The 15,909-nt window shown below is 49.4% G+C and overlaps 1 long non-coding RNA gene across 1 annotated transcript; it reads right to left on the bottom strand.

The window, feature by feature from the left end:
• Window positions 1-11,949: 11,949 nt before the first annotated feature.
• LOC140618854 (uncharacterized) lies at window positions 11,950-14,685 on the bottom strand. The gene is made up of 3 exons (XR_012018882.1): window positions 14,431-14,685; window positions 13,146-13,649; window positions 11,950-12,836 (listed from the first exon to the last, which is right to left on the bottom strand). It is a non-coding gene; the product is annotated as an uncharacterized lncRNA (long non-coding RNA).
• Window positions 14,686-15,909: the final 1,224 nt, after the last annotated feature.

Raw genomic sequence — 15,909 nt, 5'->3', positions numbered from 1 at the left:
ACATATATATATATATATATATATATATATATATATATATATATAAAAGGTGAAGAAATCCTATCATACTAATATATTCTGTGGCTTTTTTTTTTTTTTTTTTTTTTTTTTAACCCCAGATGGTGTTTTTTGAGACGTGTTCACTTGGATGCTTGGACCTGGCATATTGGACAGGGGTGTGATCGCCCAGCACTTGAGTTGATCCTGTCCTCTGATCTGTTCCCCCAGGGGACTGCACGGGGTGCATCTGGCTGCTTCCCTTCAGCCCACCTTGTACACAGTGGGACTCTGAAGGGTTGTCTTTGAATGTGGGGTCTCTGAGATGGGGTTCAGTGGGCAGGAGGGGGCCTGGGGACTATTCTTAGATGGACACTGGTGGCAGAGAAGGGCAGGAGGCAGGTGAGCTGTGGGAAAATCAGGCCATGATTCAGGGTCTGGAAGGCCCTGCCAACCCCACAGAGGCCTCCCAAATGGGGAGGACCCTCTCCTCAGAGTTGCCATGAGTTGGTGTGGACATCGGGGCCTTCACCCCTCTGCATGTAACAGTCACTCAATGTGAGCCGCCCTTGGCGAAGAGTGTGATCTTGGGCACAGCTGCTGGTTTCAGCCAAGCCTTGTTCAGAAGAGGGCCGAGCACCACCAGCATGTCCAGCAGCTGGTGATTCAGTCCTTCCATCCTGAAGGAGTATCTGGGCAGCGCATCTCAGTGTCCGTTGCTCTCGTCCTGTTCCTTCCCCACCTAGAGAATCAGACATTCTCTGCAACACTGGAGAGCTGAGATCTCCAGGGGAAATGGAGCCACTGATGACCTTCTCTCTAGGCCCTCCTGATCCAGGTGTAGAGTGTTTGGTAATTCTGCTGCAGGCCTGACCCACTTACATTTAGGACTATTTTTTCCTCAGCGGTTCAACCTCCTTTGGTCCTATCTGTACTCTGTGTTGAAAAAAAAAAGTCTGAAGTTATTGGCATGTAGATTGGCTTATTTGTTCATTCACAAGTATTTATTGAATGTCTACACTGTGCCCAGGCATAGCTCCAAGGGTTGTAGATACAGTATTCAGCTATTACATCGGAGGGAAAGGCAGACAGTAAACTAACACAAATGTATAATGTAATGATAGGAATAAATTAAGTGGAAAAAGATCAGGTCAGATGAAAGGGTTAGAGAGGGGGGAAAGGAGGCATACATTTGTTTAGATAGGGACCTTGGAAAGCTTTTCTGATAAAGTGACATTTAGGTAGAGACCAAAAAGAAATGAAGGAGTGATAAGTATGAATTTTGGGAGAAGGACGTTCTAGGCAGAGGTACAGTGTGTGCAAAGGCCCTGTGGCAGAAGAAAGCTGGCATGTTCAAGAAACATCCAAAAGGTCAGTGTTGCTGGATCAGGGTGAGGAAGGGAGGCATAGCAGATGCTCACAGAGGTTGCCAGGTCACACCACGGGAGGCCCTGTAGAGGATCCTAGGGAGTTTCTCTTTTACCCTGATTACGATGAGAGCTTTGGTAGAGTTTGAGGTGGCAAGTGAGATGACCTGACTTAGGATTTAAAAGGATAGAGATTCAGGAGCCAGGAATGGAAGCGAGAGGAATTCCTGCAGGAGTCCAAGAAGACAGGGCTTCACCTGGGAGATCGGGTGCGTCATATCCAGAGCCCTAGATGGACCAGGTCCACTAAGGAGTGTGAGTATCGATGGGGATGAGGTCCCAGGACTGAGTCTCATGGCTCGCCAGTGGGTGGAGGTCAGAGAGAAGGTGAGGCCAGTGGAGAGCCAACAGGAGAAAAACTGGACAGCGAGCTGCCCTTGGAAGCGTGGGAAGGCAGCGATCCAGCATGAGGGTGAGATCGCGGGGTCAAGGCCGCTACAAGGCTGCTAAGGGCACCGCCCCGGCCCTACCGGCCTCTAGAGCGGTTGTTTGGCCATCCCCACTGGAATCCGGAGGCAGGGAACTTCAACATGTGCACTCCAACCTTGTCTTGGTCCGCCTTGTTAGATACGATCTGTGAATGGAATGACTTGTTTTGAAGAGACGGGGTCACTGTATTTGAAGACAGAGCCCTCCTCTCTGCAGTCCGGGCAGTCCCGTCCTCTGGCTGCACTTGTTCATGCACCGCCCTGAGCTCCTTCTGCTCCTTACTTTGTTGTAGACCTCGTTACAGCCCTCGTGGCTTGGGGCCCAGCTTCCTGAACTCTGTGGATTCTCATTTTATGTGAGACGTAAAATGTCCTTTTCCTAAATATAATTTTCGACTTTATTAAAACTCTGTCTAATCTGGTTTTTGGCAGAGGATCCACTGGGCTGTATTTATTGGCCATACGATTATCTACTTAAGCAAGGAGAAAAGAAATCAGAGCTATTTAATGAGGTCCAAAGCCAAGGCAGCCCCTGGAGTTCCCTTTGGGCTCTGCCTTTTTTGAATTACAATGGAAACTCAAACTGTGGGTGGAGAGAAACAGGGCTGCCTGGGAGGCAAAGAATGGCCACCCCTGTCTCTGGAACACGGTGATGAGCCTTGCTCCCACTGAAGCCAGAGGTGGGGGCTCCTCTGTCCTCATCGGGTGTTAAGCTAACGCCTGCATGGGACGCCTGGGTGGCTCACTGGTTGAGGGTCTGCCTTCAGGTCAGGGCGTGATCCTGGAGTCTCGGGATCGAGTCCCACATTGGATTCCCCACGGGGAGCCTGCTTCTCCCTCTGCCTGTATTGCTGCATCTCTCTATGTCTCTCATGAATAAAAAAAATCTTAAAAAAAAAAAAAAAAAGCTATCCCCTGCAATACCTGGGAGAGTTTGTTTCTTGCTGCTTGGCAGACAGAACTTGCCTCTGGGGCAAGATTCATGGATCCCCAGGTCACCACTGCTCCAAGGCTTCTTTGCAAAGAAGAGTGGCCTGCAGGTTCCGTGTGCTCTGGTGGATCAGACTCTACCAAACCCCAGGTTATGAGAGGCTGAGAAGCAGCACCTGGATGGGGACATTACAACCGCAGACTTTGGGAAAAGCTCTGAAAGCCTTTATCCCCACACACATTCCTTCGTATTTTTGTAAAGCTTACCAAAGTGCTCCCTAACCCGCCTCACTTCACTGGAGCTGCCCCATTTCCAGGTGGCTTAGGAGAAATATCCTTTTCTGCTTAAGACAAAAGCTGTCTGCATTCATGCCCGTCTTCCTGGAGAGTGGCGTCTTTCATGGGAATGGATGGTTTCTTGTTGAGGAAGCACCTTGGTGAGGTGAGGTCGAGAAGGATGAAGCCACCTGAGCACAGCCTGGCTGGCAGGACAAGCTCAAGGGACCCGAACTGCTCCACGTAACCCCATGGAAGAAATGTGGGTTTCCTAAGTTAGCCCCAGAAAAACAGGAAGCCAAGCGGGCTTATGGGGGCCTGCGGGTTCCCTTGTTTGTCTTGTTCTGCTTACAGAGCCCCTGGCATATACTAGGTGCTCTATGGAACATTTGTAGGATCAATGGCGGAGAGGAGGGATGTTAAGAGCTGCTGGGGAGCATCCAGATCAATCTGTCACAGTTGAGGCTCTGGGAGTTCGCACCATGCAGCTTGGACATCAGAAGGATACGGGACCCAGAAAGACTAGAATTGGAAACCCATTTCACTGATGGGAAGCTGAGCTCAGCGATGTCAACTGATGATTCTAAAGTTAAGAAGTCTGAGTAGGAGCATTAAGGCTTGACCTATATAGCCCTGCTTATTTGTTACAAGGGTGGTCACTTCATCCGCCCTGGCAGATCCTAGGCTCTGAGCGCTTCTTTTGGGGTCGTGGTCTCACTTTATTGAAGAGTAAAAGAACATGGAGTGGGTGTGGTGAGTCCATAAATGACTATATATTAAACTATTGTTCTCTGGGGAGGAGGTAGAGCTCATCACAGCAGTGTGTGTGTGGGGGGGTGTCTTGGGGAATAAAGCCCTGGGTTGGAAAGCAGGAGACCTGGCCTGTTGTCTGAGCTACACCCCAGCTCACTGCTCAGCCCTGGGCAAGTCACTTCCTCTTTGTAGATCCTTGACCTTGGGATCTATCATGAGAGATCTTTTTAGACTTTGTCCACTGTTCCTAGCTCACATTTCTGTCCTTGAGCACTGGATCCCCAGAGTCTCTGGAGGCCCCTCCATGCTCATTTCTGTCAGTCCTGGACGTCAGAAGTGGTGGCGGGAAGAAGGCCGGAGCCAGGCTGCACTCCAGATGGAAAGCCCCCTGCGGGCAGCCCACATTGCCTTTCTGTCCAGCTTTTTTAAGGTTCTCTGACTGCCACGTTCTCTGTGCTCTGCCCTAAGCCAGCTAAGGTTACCCAACTGACTGCTGAAGCCCAGGGATACTGGAAGCATCACAGGTCTGAACCCAGCGCCGTGGCTACCTCGCCTTCCAGTGTGTTCCGCTCAGACTCCGGGCTCATCTGCAGCCGCTGACCTTCCTGCTCCCAGGCCCAGCCCTGCGGTCCCCGCTTACCTGGGACTGAAGCATCCACGGAGAGCTCAGCATCCCTCTCCATCCTCGTCCATCTCCCCACCCTCCCACCTGCCTCTAGAAGAGCCCCTTCTGCAAAGCCCACCCTGCACCTCTTCTTCTCCCTGCTGCTTCATTTCTCTCTGCCCAGGCGACATGCAAACTCCTGTCTGCGGCCACCGCTTGGGCTGCTCCCTGGGAATTCCTGCTCTGGATGCGCCTGTCACTCGCTCGGCCAGGCCTCCCCAGCAGGGTCGGAACCGCTTCTTTTCTGATTTCCTTTATTGAAAGCGTGGTACAGCTCCTTGCTCTGCAGTTTCTACAGCACGGATGACAGGGCTGTGTGTAAGAGACCAAAGGTTTGGCGATAGGAGATGGGGATTCGAAAATACTCAGGAGAGGCAGTAACCACCCCAGCCCCACCCCAGCCTTTTTTAGTTCCACTTTTAGATTTTTTTTTTCTAGATTCTGGATCACCGCCTTGTAGCTGGGATCCAGTCTGGGTAGGAGACATTTCTGTCACTATCTCTCTTCTCCAGGGTTTGGGGGTCCCCGAGCTTGTTTCTGTCAGTGAGGGGATTCCAAATTCCCGTTGGTGCGGGAGACACTCGTCTTCTGCCCAGGCTCACCTTCCACCGCAGAAGAACACCCGTCAGAGTGTTTCCATGAACAGGAACAGAATCGTCTGCTCCTTAATGAATGAGGATGGCTCAGGTTGCAGCCAGCTTATGAAGCAAATGTTTCCTTCTCTCCTATGAGTGGTCTTGCTGTCCCTGGTCACCTACTCCATTAGAGACACTGTATTTCCCTTCCAGCTTTTTCTCTCTATTTTTTTCTTTTATACTTTGAAGGTTGAGTGGGGCTCCTCCGCAGATATCATGGGGGATACTTAAGAGAATGCAGGTGCACGCAGCTTCTGTTCCACAGTACACGACTTTACCTTCACTCACTTAACATTTTCTGAGTGTGTCCTCCATGCCAAGGATTTTGACAAGTGCTGGAGATGTATCTGTGGAGAGATGCCATCCCCATCCTTCAGAGGGCACACGCTGGAGAAGGAGAGATCCACGCCAGTAGTGACGACCGTGAACCGAATGCACAAGTGGAGTTCATCTGGTGGCAGAAGAATGGGGTTTGAGACCTCGGTCTCTGTGTTGCTAACCCTGCAGAAGTCCTGCAAGATTGGAGCAAGTCTTCACAGAAGAGACAAATGTTTACACTCCACAGCGGGCAGGGTGGGACTTGAGACCCTGGCGTACCCATGACCGGTGGAATGTCCCTTTCATTGGGCCATACGGCCTCTCACCAGTGAGATGGCCCAGAGAATTCCAAAAGTAGAGAAAAAAAATCATTGCAGATTTGAGCTTCCTTAATTCTTGGAAGGCCTATACAGGATACATTTAAAAGCACCCATTTGCACGAGCATTATTTTTCGTGACTATCACTCTGATGAATAAACCAGAGATTTGGAGAGAAACATTTTTCCATGAACTGTGGAATTCATCAGAGCAAGGATACTAGTGGCTGCTTTGTGCTGGCACATCGTGAGATGTGGCAGAGAACAGAGGAGCCCGCTGGAGGGATGACTTTTGTCCTGCAGCAGATTTCCTCATCTATTTTCCTAATTCTTCAAGCTTAAAAATTATTGAAGAGTCTGAACTTGTAGAGACAATTTTTTTAAAACCTCTACTCGTTGCTTGTAACTGTTCTATGACAAGTCTCCCATCTTTTTCCCCTTCATGCATCTCATGCAGATCTGAATGAAGCCTTGGTTTAAAACTTTGTGATGTGTTGGGTTACTGCTCACTGCATCTGAGTCCAGCCTGGCCTCAGCCCAAGGGATCTGGAGTGGATGGGCTTGAGCCAGCCTTTTGCATTCATCCTCTGCTCATGGGGGTCACCCTCCCCTCCGGTGTGTTTGGAGGTTGGTGCTGCCAACCAGCATCTGGGTACCGGGTGCTCAGATGGTGCTCCTCCTTGGGGCCCATGAGTGAGTCCTGTGGAAGACCCTCTTGGAAGGGGCCTCTGCCCTGCATACTTCCCTGGTGTAGAAGATCCATTCTTACCTGGTGTGACCTCTTGTTATTCCCAGAAGCTCCCACTTTGATGGTCTGTCTCAGAGCTTCCCATGGGTGAGATTCCCACACCTGCTGGCCATCCCTTCTGAGTGGCATACTTGCAAGGAGGCTCAGTCCTGGATGCTGTTCACCACTCTATGCAAATTCACAGAGCCCTGACTCACCAATTTGAGGAATTCAAATGGCCACCTGCTACCCCACTTTCCACCTGCCCCCAGCCCTGGCTCCAAGAGGCTGGAAGCGTGTCCACACCCGCTCCGCACGACAGCCATGCAACTGGCAGTAGGATGTCAATTTCCCTTTCTTTCAAGCTCCCACCCCCATCACTGTGAATGGTTGCCTTGGAGCACCTGTTTTTTTTGGTATTGGAAGTGGAAAACCCCCAGAACTTCCAAAATAGTTGGATGAGTTCTGACTCCAATGACTCTTCCAGTTTCCTCCGTGTCCCCTGGGGTTGTCTGCTTAACAGATAGATTGGGGAGGGCAGGCAAAGCGATGGTTGGGCTCAGCTTCCTCTTAATCATCTCTGTAGGGGGGACGATGATTACTTAGAATGTAAAATATGGTTTTATTCAGCATGATTTCTCAGTTGCAGTGAACAAGTCCCACACGACACCCTACTGCAATTAAGGTAATTAACAATTCTCACTATATCAAACCAAGGTATGAATTAATTTACAAGAGGCACAGATGAAGCCTATGAAGCTTCACCTCAGGTGGACTCCCTCCGATGACCCCTTCCAAGGCCCTGGGAGGAGCCCTAGAAATGGTCATAGGCCTTTTTTTTTTTTTTTTTACATTTGGAACAAACAAGATATTTTTAACCACGTTTGGTTAAGACCAGGGTGTCTTTCCACTTGGACTTCCCCTCTGCTCATTTCCCCTTGTGTCAGTTGGCATAGGAGTGGCTGCAGGTATATTTGGGTCTGGAATAGACTTAGAGTTACATCTATTTTGGGTTTGGTGGGATATATTTATGTGATTCACACTCACTTCCACGTAGAGTGAAATTGTTGTTCACCACATCCGTATAGGAATGGCTTTCAGGAACACTCGCTGACTCATTGGTGCCATGTTGTCACCAAGTGTAGGACCAGAGGTGGTCCCTTAATGAGCACATCCTACAGTGGCCAACACAGGAAGTAAGTGCATATTGGTAGAGAAACAAAGTTTGCAACACAGTCAGACCCAGCCCAGATTGTTTCCTATGTCCCACTGTAACATAAAGGAAATTCCAAGGCATCTGCCCAAATTAGGAAAGCAAATTCTGGTTTAAATTTCTGATGAAAGCAGCATTGACTTATGAAGATGAATTGCTCTCACATATAAAAGACACTTGACCAAGGGCACCTGGGTGGCTCAGTGGTTGAGTGTCTGCCTTTGGCTCAGGTTGTGATCCCGAGGTCCTGGGATGAAGTCCCACATTGGGCTCCCCACAGGGAACCTGCTTCTCCCTCAGCTTGTGTCTCTGCTTCTCCGTCTGTGTCTCTCATGAATAAATAAGTAAAATCTTAAAAAAAAAAAAAGACACTTGACCAAGGTGCTCCCAAATTTTATAACAATTGTAAAACCATGTGATACTGCTAGCGATCATCTGAGTCGTGAAACTGGAAGGAACCAGTTATAATCCTGATCGATCTCCCCAGAAGAAAGACTGCGTTAATTTTCTCTTCTTGCTACACACAATGTTACTGAAAACTGCCATCATGTGAACAGAATATCAAAAAGTATGCAATGTATATATAGGAAAAAAATATTACAGAGCAGTGTAAGTGAAAATTCTTTCAATGCTGTGAATTTGTGGCATTGATGTCTTTTAAACATTTGTGATTTGTTTTGACTCCCTCCCTCATTTGAAAAAGTCACTTTCGTACTTTGTTTTGGTTTGGTGATTTCATATTCCTTTTTCTTAAAGACGGTTCCTTAATTTGTTGAAGCTTCAGACCTCACTAGCTGGAATCAGCCCTTGGTCATCTACTGTTGGCTGCAGCCCGGCGTTGCGGGAGGTGCTGGACTCAGTCCTCCCACGTAGGGCTCTGCAGACTTGCTGAAATCATAGCGACCGGGTTCTGACAGGGCTCTAGTGAAACACACTCTCCCCCTCACTGCATGTGGGGGTGTCACCAGCTGGACTTGTTTGGGGTTGGCTTGTTTAACGATAGGTACCAAGAACCGAAAAAACCCCACATCATCTTTGACCTAAACTCTTGGGAATTTATCCTAATCAAATATTTCGTCAGAAGAAAAAGCTCCACCTTCACCATGGCTTTACTCTGTAAACTCTGTGAGGTGGTTCAGACAGCCAATGCTCAGGGGCTCATTCCGAGCATGATGGTCCCTCTGACTGAAGTCAGCATGAAGAAGTGCTCAGAGTATCACGTTGAGTAGTCATCGATGACAAAACCATGTGTGCACTGTGATAGCAACATGCAAAAATCTCTATATTTGGACAATGACTGGAAGGGAACAGGGTGATTGCTACTTCAAAGTGATGAGAACAGGGGGAATTTTGTTTTCTATTTTTGCTTTTTCTTTGGTGCTGCCATGCTGATTTTATGTTTGCTTCCAAAGGGAAAAGATGCCAAGTGCTTTGGGTGTCTGCTGTGTGCACTCTCTTGGTTCACCCATGCACACAGGAGCACGTACTCACATGCACAAGCACATGTTCACACATGCTCGCACACTCACAAGCACACACCTGCTTACGTGTACCTTCTAGCACCTTTGTTTGTTCTCCTCAGCCACTGGTTTCTAAGTGTTGGCTCCAGAAACAAAGAGCTTGGAAAGCTCTAACCCCTTATACACACCTGTCAACCCTACCAAAGCTGAATTTTCTGGCTGGAGTTGAATCGTGTCCTGTTGGGCATCTCCCAAGCCTTCCTAAAAGATGAAGATGCAGGGTGCTCTTGCCTGGAGTTGACCCTACTTCCACGCTGGTTCCCTCAGGAACCTCTGCCTCACTGCCCACCTAGCACCTGTATTCACTAGAATTGCCTTTTCCTGTCTGTAAGTTTCCAGAAGATTCCAGCATCTCTTCAGGTTAACTGGAAAGATACTGAGCATGTCTGGTATCACCACAGCATATTCCTTAAAACAATGGCTCCACAGCTGGAGTAAAATCAACCAGAATCATATCTTGCTGCTCGCTTGCTGGGTGACCAGCAAATCACTACTATTTTTTCCTTTAAAATCTTGAAGAAGTTGGGCCAGAAGGATTGTAAGATCCCTTCTGGCTCTGATTCCATCACTTATGACCCATGAATACTTCTTATGAGTTCTATTTTGGGATCTGCAGTGGTGCCATGCCATGTGATGCTTGCTGCCGCCCAGGGAGGAGGTCAGATGCGCTCAGGATGGCAGACTGAAAGAGTGTGAGCTCCTGCCGTCTGGAGTCCCAGGCTCCAGATCAGCAGTTTTCTGTACAAGGGGTGCTTATTCGTTTTGGCGTTTGAGTGTGGAGCAAACCCACAAGGCTCAAGCTCTGCTTGTGGATGAAAAGCACGTGGTTAGTGGTCTGACGTAGGGCTCTGGGGATGGAGGGCCAGACTTCGAGATGGAGGCAAGGAAGGGAGGCTTCTCCTTCTCCTACTGGAGGCCTTGAAGAGAACTGTAAGTCCATATTCCCAGATCCCAAGGGAGAGGGGTCGAAGATACTGGGGGAGATGAGGGCTCAGTAAAGCTTTTGATGGATGAAAGGGGCTGTTTTGCTGGTGGGATTACAGTTTGAGAAAACAACACAAATGCAATGGAAGATGTTCTCTAAGGAATCGACTCTCCCTTTATTTTGTGGTGAGTACAGTCTAAGGAGCTGGGTCGCCTCTGACAGAGACAGATGAGACGATGGTGAAAGGGGGCTCAGGGAGAACCGAGTTACCATCACCTGGCCCTGGACCCTTGGAGGATCTGTCCCGGCTCAGCGCTTTCAGGAAGGGAGGACCCTGGAGCATGAGAAGGGAGGAGCCATGTTTTGGGGGAACCTCTTTTTCACTCCCCCCCAGACTGAATCATTGTAGTTCATCGATTATTTATTCATATGAATTGAGCCAATGTTGAACACTGGGATAGAGAAATGAAGTGTCTGGGCCATCTGTGTGATCATAGCATGGGCTCCGCACAGGAGTTCAGGATGGCAGGAGTCCCTGTCTCTTGGGGAAGAGATGGCACAGGTGATCTCAGGTGAGGTCAGGTGAGAGATACCGCCAAGGCAGTACCACTCGCTAACGCACACGTTTTCCCCTGAGGTCAACCAGGCTGCTAAGGACACAATGACAAGTCTTAAGAATGGGGTCAGTCCCTGGCAGAGTTGTTAAGTCAAGAGCATATGTAGTGGATATACCACACGCCTGGGTTCAGTGCTAGATGGTGCAGAAGGGTTACAGAGGACCCCTGTCTGGCGGGATCAGGACATACACGTTAAGGAGCTTTCCTGCTGTACTATTTTTTCTTTTTTAAAGATTTATTTATTTATTCATTCATTTATTCATTCATTCATTCATTCATTCATTCATGATAGACACAGACAGAGAGAGAGAGGGGCAGAGACACAGGAGGAGGGAGAAGCAGGGTCCATGCAGGGAGCCCGATGTGGGACTCGATCCCGGGACTACAGGATTGCGCCCTGGGCCAAAGGCAGGCGCCAAACTGCTGAGCCACCCAGGGATCCCGAGTTACTGTACTATTGACTAAAGCTATTGTTCAATAGCTTTACCAGGGAGAAAACATGAAACGATGGGCCCGCGCTGCAGTGAGAAAAGCACTCTGGTTAACTCCAGGGTCATTACCAAACAAGTGGAAGGCTTGCAGAGTTCATTCTAGGAGATCTGGAATATGGAGTCAAGAGGTTTCCCTTGGGGCACGGAACTAGTCTGAATGAATGACTTGCATCCTGACAACATGCCGGGCACTGCGGAGGCCTGGTATGAGTTCCTTTTCCAGATCGTGGGCTCATGGGATAGAGACCTGGAGCTGAGGGTCCTTCCCACTCCGCCCAGCAAGAAGGGGCTTGGACAAGGGAAATGCAACTGGAACCACCCAGTGAAGGATCTGCATGCATCTACCTAACTTCAAATAGTAAAGTTAAGAACTGGAAAAATGAATCTCTGATGATAGAAATCAGAGCTGTGGTTGCTTGTGGCACGGTCTGGGGGATTGATTGGAAGGGCGGCAAGATGGAATTCTCTGGGGGCCATGGAAGTGTTCTTTATCTTGATGGGGGTGTAGGTGTTTTTCAAAATTCATAGGTTGCACAGGTAAAACGTGCATTTCTCTATAAGTGAATTTAAAAATATACAAAAAATACAGAAATGGTAGGGAAAATTATTTAGAAATATTCCTGCATGGGTCATACCTCAGGAAAGGCAAGAGTATATCCTCAGGCTACAACCCTAACCTGGAGAGAGTGACATGACGTGACATGACAACATGCGAGCCTAGACGCCAGAGGACCCCAATTCTAGACCTGGGTTTGATAGCCCCTTGGTATCAACCACCATCTTTCCCTCTCTCTACCTCTGGCCCAGCCTACAGACTAAGGGAGTTTTACAAGGAGATGGATAAACTCTGATGGTCAGGGACTCTCTGTCCCCACTTCCCGAGACAGAGGCTGAGCCGGATGAGCCATGGGTGTGACCTGATTTGGTGATTCTTGTGATCTGAATCTCTTCCACATGTCTGGTGTCAGCCAGCTGAGGGGAGGGGGAGAGAGAGCGGGGCAATCTGATACCTCCAGGAAGTCCAGTGCTGGGCTGTTGCTAAAATTAGAACCAGGCTGCCGCTTACATCAAGGTCATTCTTCTCCCAGCCCCTCCATGAGCTAACTTCTCCCTCCCCCCGGTGCCCTGCAAATGCTCATGACCACAGAAGCCCCGTCCCATGAGCGTCCAGTGATCCAAAGTGCAGAGACCAAGGGCAGAAAGGGGGTTCTAGACTCACAGAGGCCCTTTCGGATAAGGAGATGGGGAGCAGGTGAGAGGAAAGAGAACCGAATGTGAGGGAAAGGAAGAAGGAAAGCAGGTGAGCAAGTGAAGAGAAGTGATTAGCTCCTGTGCCTGGAAGGGAGCGGGAGTGGAAGATCTCTGTGCTCCATCCATCCTTAGCCATTTGCTGCAGGCTACATGGAGGTTTCCCCGAAGATAGCAGTCCATTCCTTTTTTAGACAAAACTCCAGAAGGATGAAAGCGTGTTCTTTCCAGGTCATTCATTTCAGTCGCATGCCTGCCAGAGGCCGGCGCTGGGGCAGGGCTGCAGTCCTCTCTGTCACCGATTGACCAGGATCTTAAGCAATTGACCCGATTGCTTGTACCTCATTTTCCTAATCAGCAAAGCAGACAGATCTACCATGTAGGGAACTGGGAGGACGCAGTGGGGTGCAGGGTGTGAGGGCACCTCGGAAGTATGTGAGCAGGCTGGCTGTCCCTGCATCTCACTGGAGATGTATAGATAATTTTAGGGTCCACTGGTATCAGGGACCTTACCCCACTGTGGGTCCTTGCTCCAAGGGTCATTTCTTCATCCCAGGTCTTCCCAACCCTCCTGTAGGATGAGAGCCCCTCTGGCCCATGCCTCTCCTGTCTGGCCCACTATGAAATGGTGAAAAGTAGCTCCCTAGGAGCTGTCCTACCTTGGTCCTGCGGGACCCCTGCTGTCAGAGCGGTGTCCTCCACCTCGAGGGGTAGATCTGCCTGCAGAGCTGTGATCCTGTGCTGTATTGAACGCAAAGTGCCTGACGCCATGGTGAGCACATAGCTGGTGCTTAAGACAACACTTGTTTAGTAGGATGAGTTATTAAGAATTTTTAAAAAGTCATTTAATCAGTCAATTTGTTAATTTGATGCTCTGGGCTTTTCAGCTGAATGAAAACACGTCTACTTTCTTTGGGGAAAAATACAGTTTGGTACTTGATGGCTGAGCCATTCATCTCCCTAAGGCCATTCTCATAGTCCTTGTTGTTTGTAGTAGTAACGTGAACAGACAGGAAGGCTTAGAAGGAGAAGCTGAGGTGTGTGCACCAGGCTCTTGGGTCACTTCCTATGGGACCAGCCCCAGGTTGCAATGTCACTACGCTAGCCACCTGGTGACCCTCACTGCATGGTGATTCTGATGCTCCGACATCATCAGATGGATCCTGTCAAGCAGAATTCAGAGAAAAAGCTTTACAGAACTGCCCTGGAGTGGCCGTGAAATGTCCACACTGGGGCTGCCCAGAGCAGAGCCACAGCCTGTAGATAAGAAAGGGAACACAGCTACTTTTCCTTCTGGGCCTCCTGGCTGTCCCTTCCTTCTACGTCCCGAAGCTCTCCTGATCTCTCCTCTCCTAAGGCACCTGCTGCTGAGGATGGTGGGAAGTCTCTCTCTGCCAACCTTGGGTCTGTGGAGATCTGTGGTGAGCGAGGGGCCTCCACCCTCAGGCCTCACTGGAGTCAGAGACAGGCCCCTCTGCTCAACCTGAAATGCCTCCAGAGAGAAGGGGACAGGCTTCTGGAGTCATGTGAGTGACGGGGACCTGCTGGCATTTCAGGAGCTGCTTCTGTAGCAAAAGGCACAGAAAGGAAAGAGAAAAAAAAAAAAAAAAGATAGCTCCTTCTAGACATAACAATTTCAGGCTGAAAACCCTCGAGGTATCTCAGCAGGTGACTCACAGGGAAGCCCTGCTAGTCCCCAGGTGTATATGGAGACAAAACAGCCCATCTGGGATGGAAGCCATGTCTTTTATCTGCAGTGGTGGCCAAAGTGAGCACTTGGACTCTAGTTTCTTTCCCTGGCCTCCACACCTCCCATCATAGGATGGGGAGGTTGGTTGAGATGCTCAGCAGCCACCTTTTCTTGCCTGGCTATGGAACTCACAGATGGACACCCCAAGGCTCCCGAATTCTGGCTTAGCCCCACCTGAGGTAGCAAATACACACCAGCGTCTGCCATCTTGGTGGCCCTAACATGCACTTGTCTCCTTGCTCCGGGGCCTGGTGTTAGTCATGAACTTGTCTTTCCCCAAGAACTCTAGTCTTTTTCATTGCCTGCTATGACATCTATGAAGGTGCCCATGGTTCTCCCTTGAGGCTGACCACACTGGCCATGACCTCCTGATGAACAATGGGTCCCTTGACATCATCCAGTACAGAGTTCCACGGAGGGACAGTTCACTCATGCATGAATGCTGAGCCCTGCCCACCTCAGTGCGTGCCAGCCCCTCTATGGTCTGCCCCTTGAAGGGTGACTCTTGTCTCAGCTCTGGGACACCCCCTGCCTCCGCCTGCCTCGAGCTGAGGCAAGCTGGCCACCACGATCTTTGGGATGAATCTCGATGTGGTTTTTAGGATCTGATATGAAACAGACTCACACCAACGTTTCTTTCAAGATTTCTACAACTGTGGAGAAGGCCCTGGATATGGGCCACGTGGTCTCATTTCCTTGCAGACATCCCTTCTCTGTGAACTGCAGCCGAACACAGGAATCGCCCATGTGAAGACATCTGGGTCCTTTTGCAAAACGCTGGTTGGAGATGGGGCTGACTGTGTTACCTCATGTCTGTTATATAAGGACGCACTTGATAAATTTCTCCTTGAACACAGTGCCAGGAAAAATTTCTCTTTCCAATCTGATTCCAGAGTTATTGTACAATGAAAAGTATATGAGCCAGCCTGTTTCCCTTTCATCCAGGAAATTCAGAGATAAATCCAGCGTTCAGCTGTAGTAAACAGCTCATCCCAGGTGGCTAGAAACATATTGTTTCTGTTTTACCCTCACTTGTTCTTCTGAGGGTTGTGTTTAGTTTGTAAAGTTTCCTTAGACTCTTCTTGGGAAAGAGTGATTGCAAGGACATCCATGCACATGGTCACACAGCATAGATGTCCCCACTTTTACTGTCACCCCAGCCACGTCCCCAGTGCAGGCTGCATGCCAGGCACGGAGGGTGTAGGAGCAAGTGGCTTTACAGTTGGCCTACGGGGAGCCTCAGCAGACATAGAAAGAGCCTGAACGTGAGGCAGAGCAAGGTCAGCACTGAACTAGGCAATGGGGAGGAGGTCCACCGGGCTCAGAAGAGGTCGGCTCTGGAAAAAGGACATCGGAATGGGGAAGACTTCTTGGAAGGAAGGGAGTCTCACCGGGAAGGATGGAACAGATTTTGAAGGCAGAGATGGAGGGGGAAGACCTTTTCTGACAGAAGGAACAGTTTGAACAAAGTCTTGCGAAGGAAAAAAAATCCATTGCCCTCCGCGTTTGGCAAAAACATGAGGAATCTCGTTCAGTTGGCAGGTCAGATACGTGGAGGAGGCATTGGGAGCTGAGGATAGTGCTCTTTTACTTTGCAATTTGGAAACAGGATTGGACCCAATGTAACCTTTTGTCCAACCAGCCCGTGACGTCCGCAGAGAAAGAGCGATTAT

Source organism: Canis lupus, chromosome 2 (genome assembly GCF_048164855.1).
Source record: "Canis lupus baileyi chromosome 2, mCanLup2.hap1, whole genome shotgun sequence".
NCBI classification, from domain to species: Eukaryota; Metazoa; Chordata; class Mammalia; order Carnivora; family Canidae; genus Canis; species Canis lupus.
Note: the sequence above shows the minus strand (reverse complement) of the source record. Positions and strands in the feature narration are given on the sequence as shown.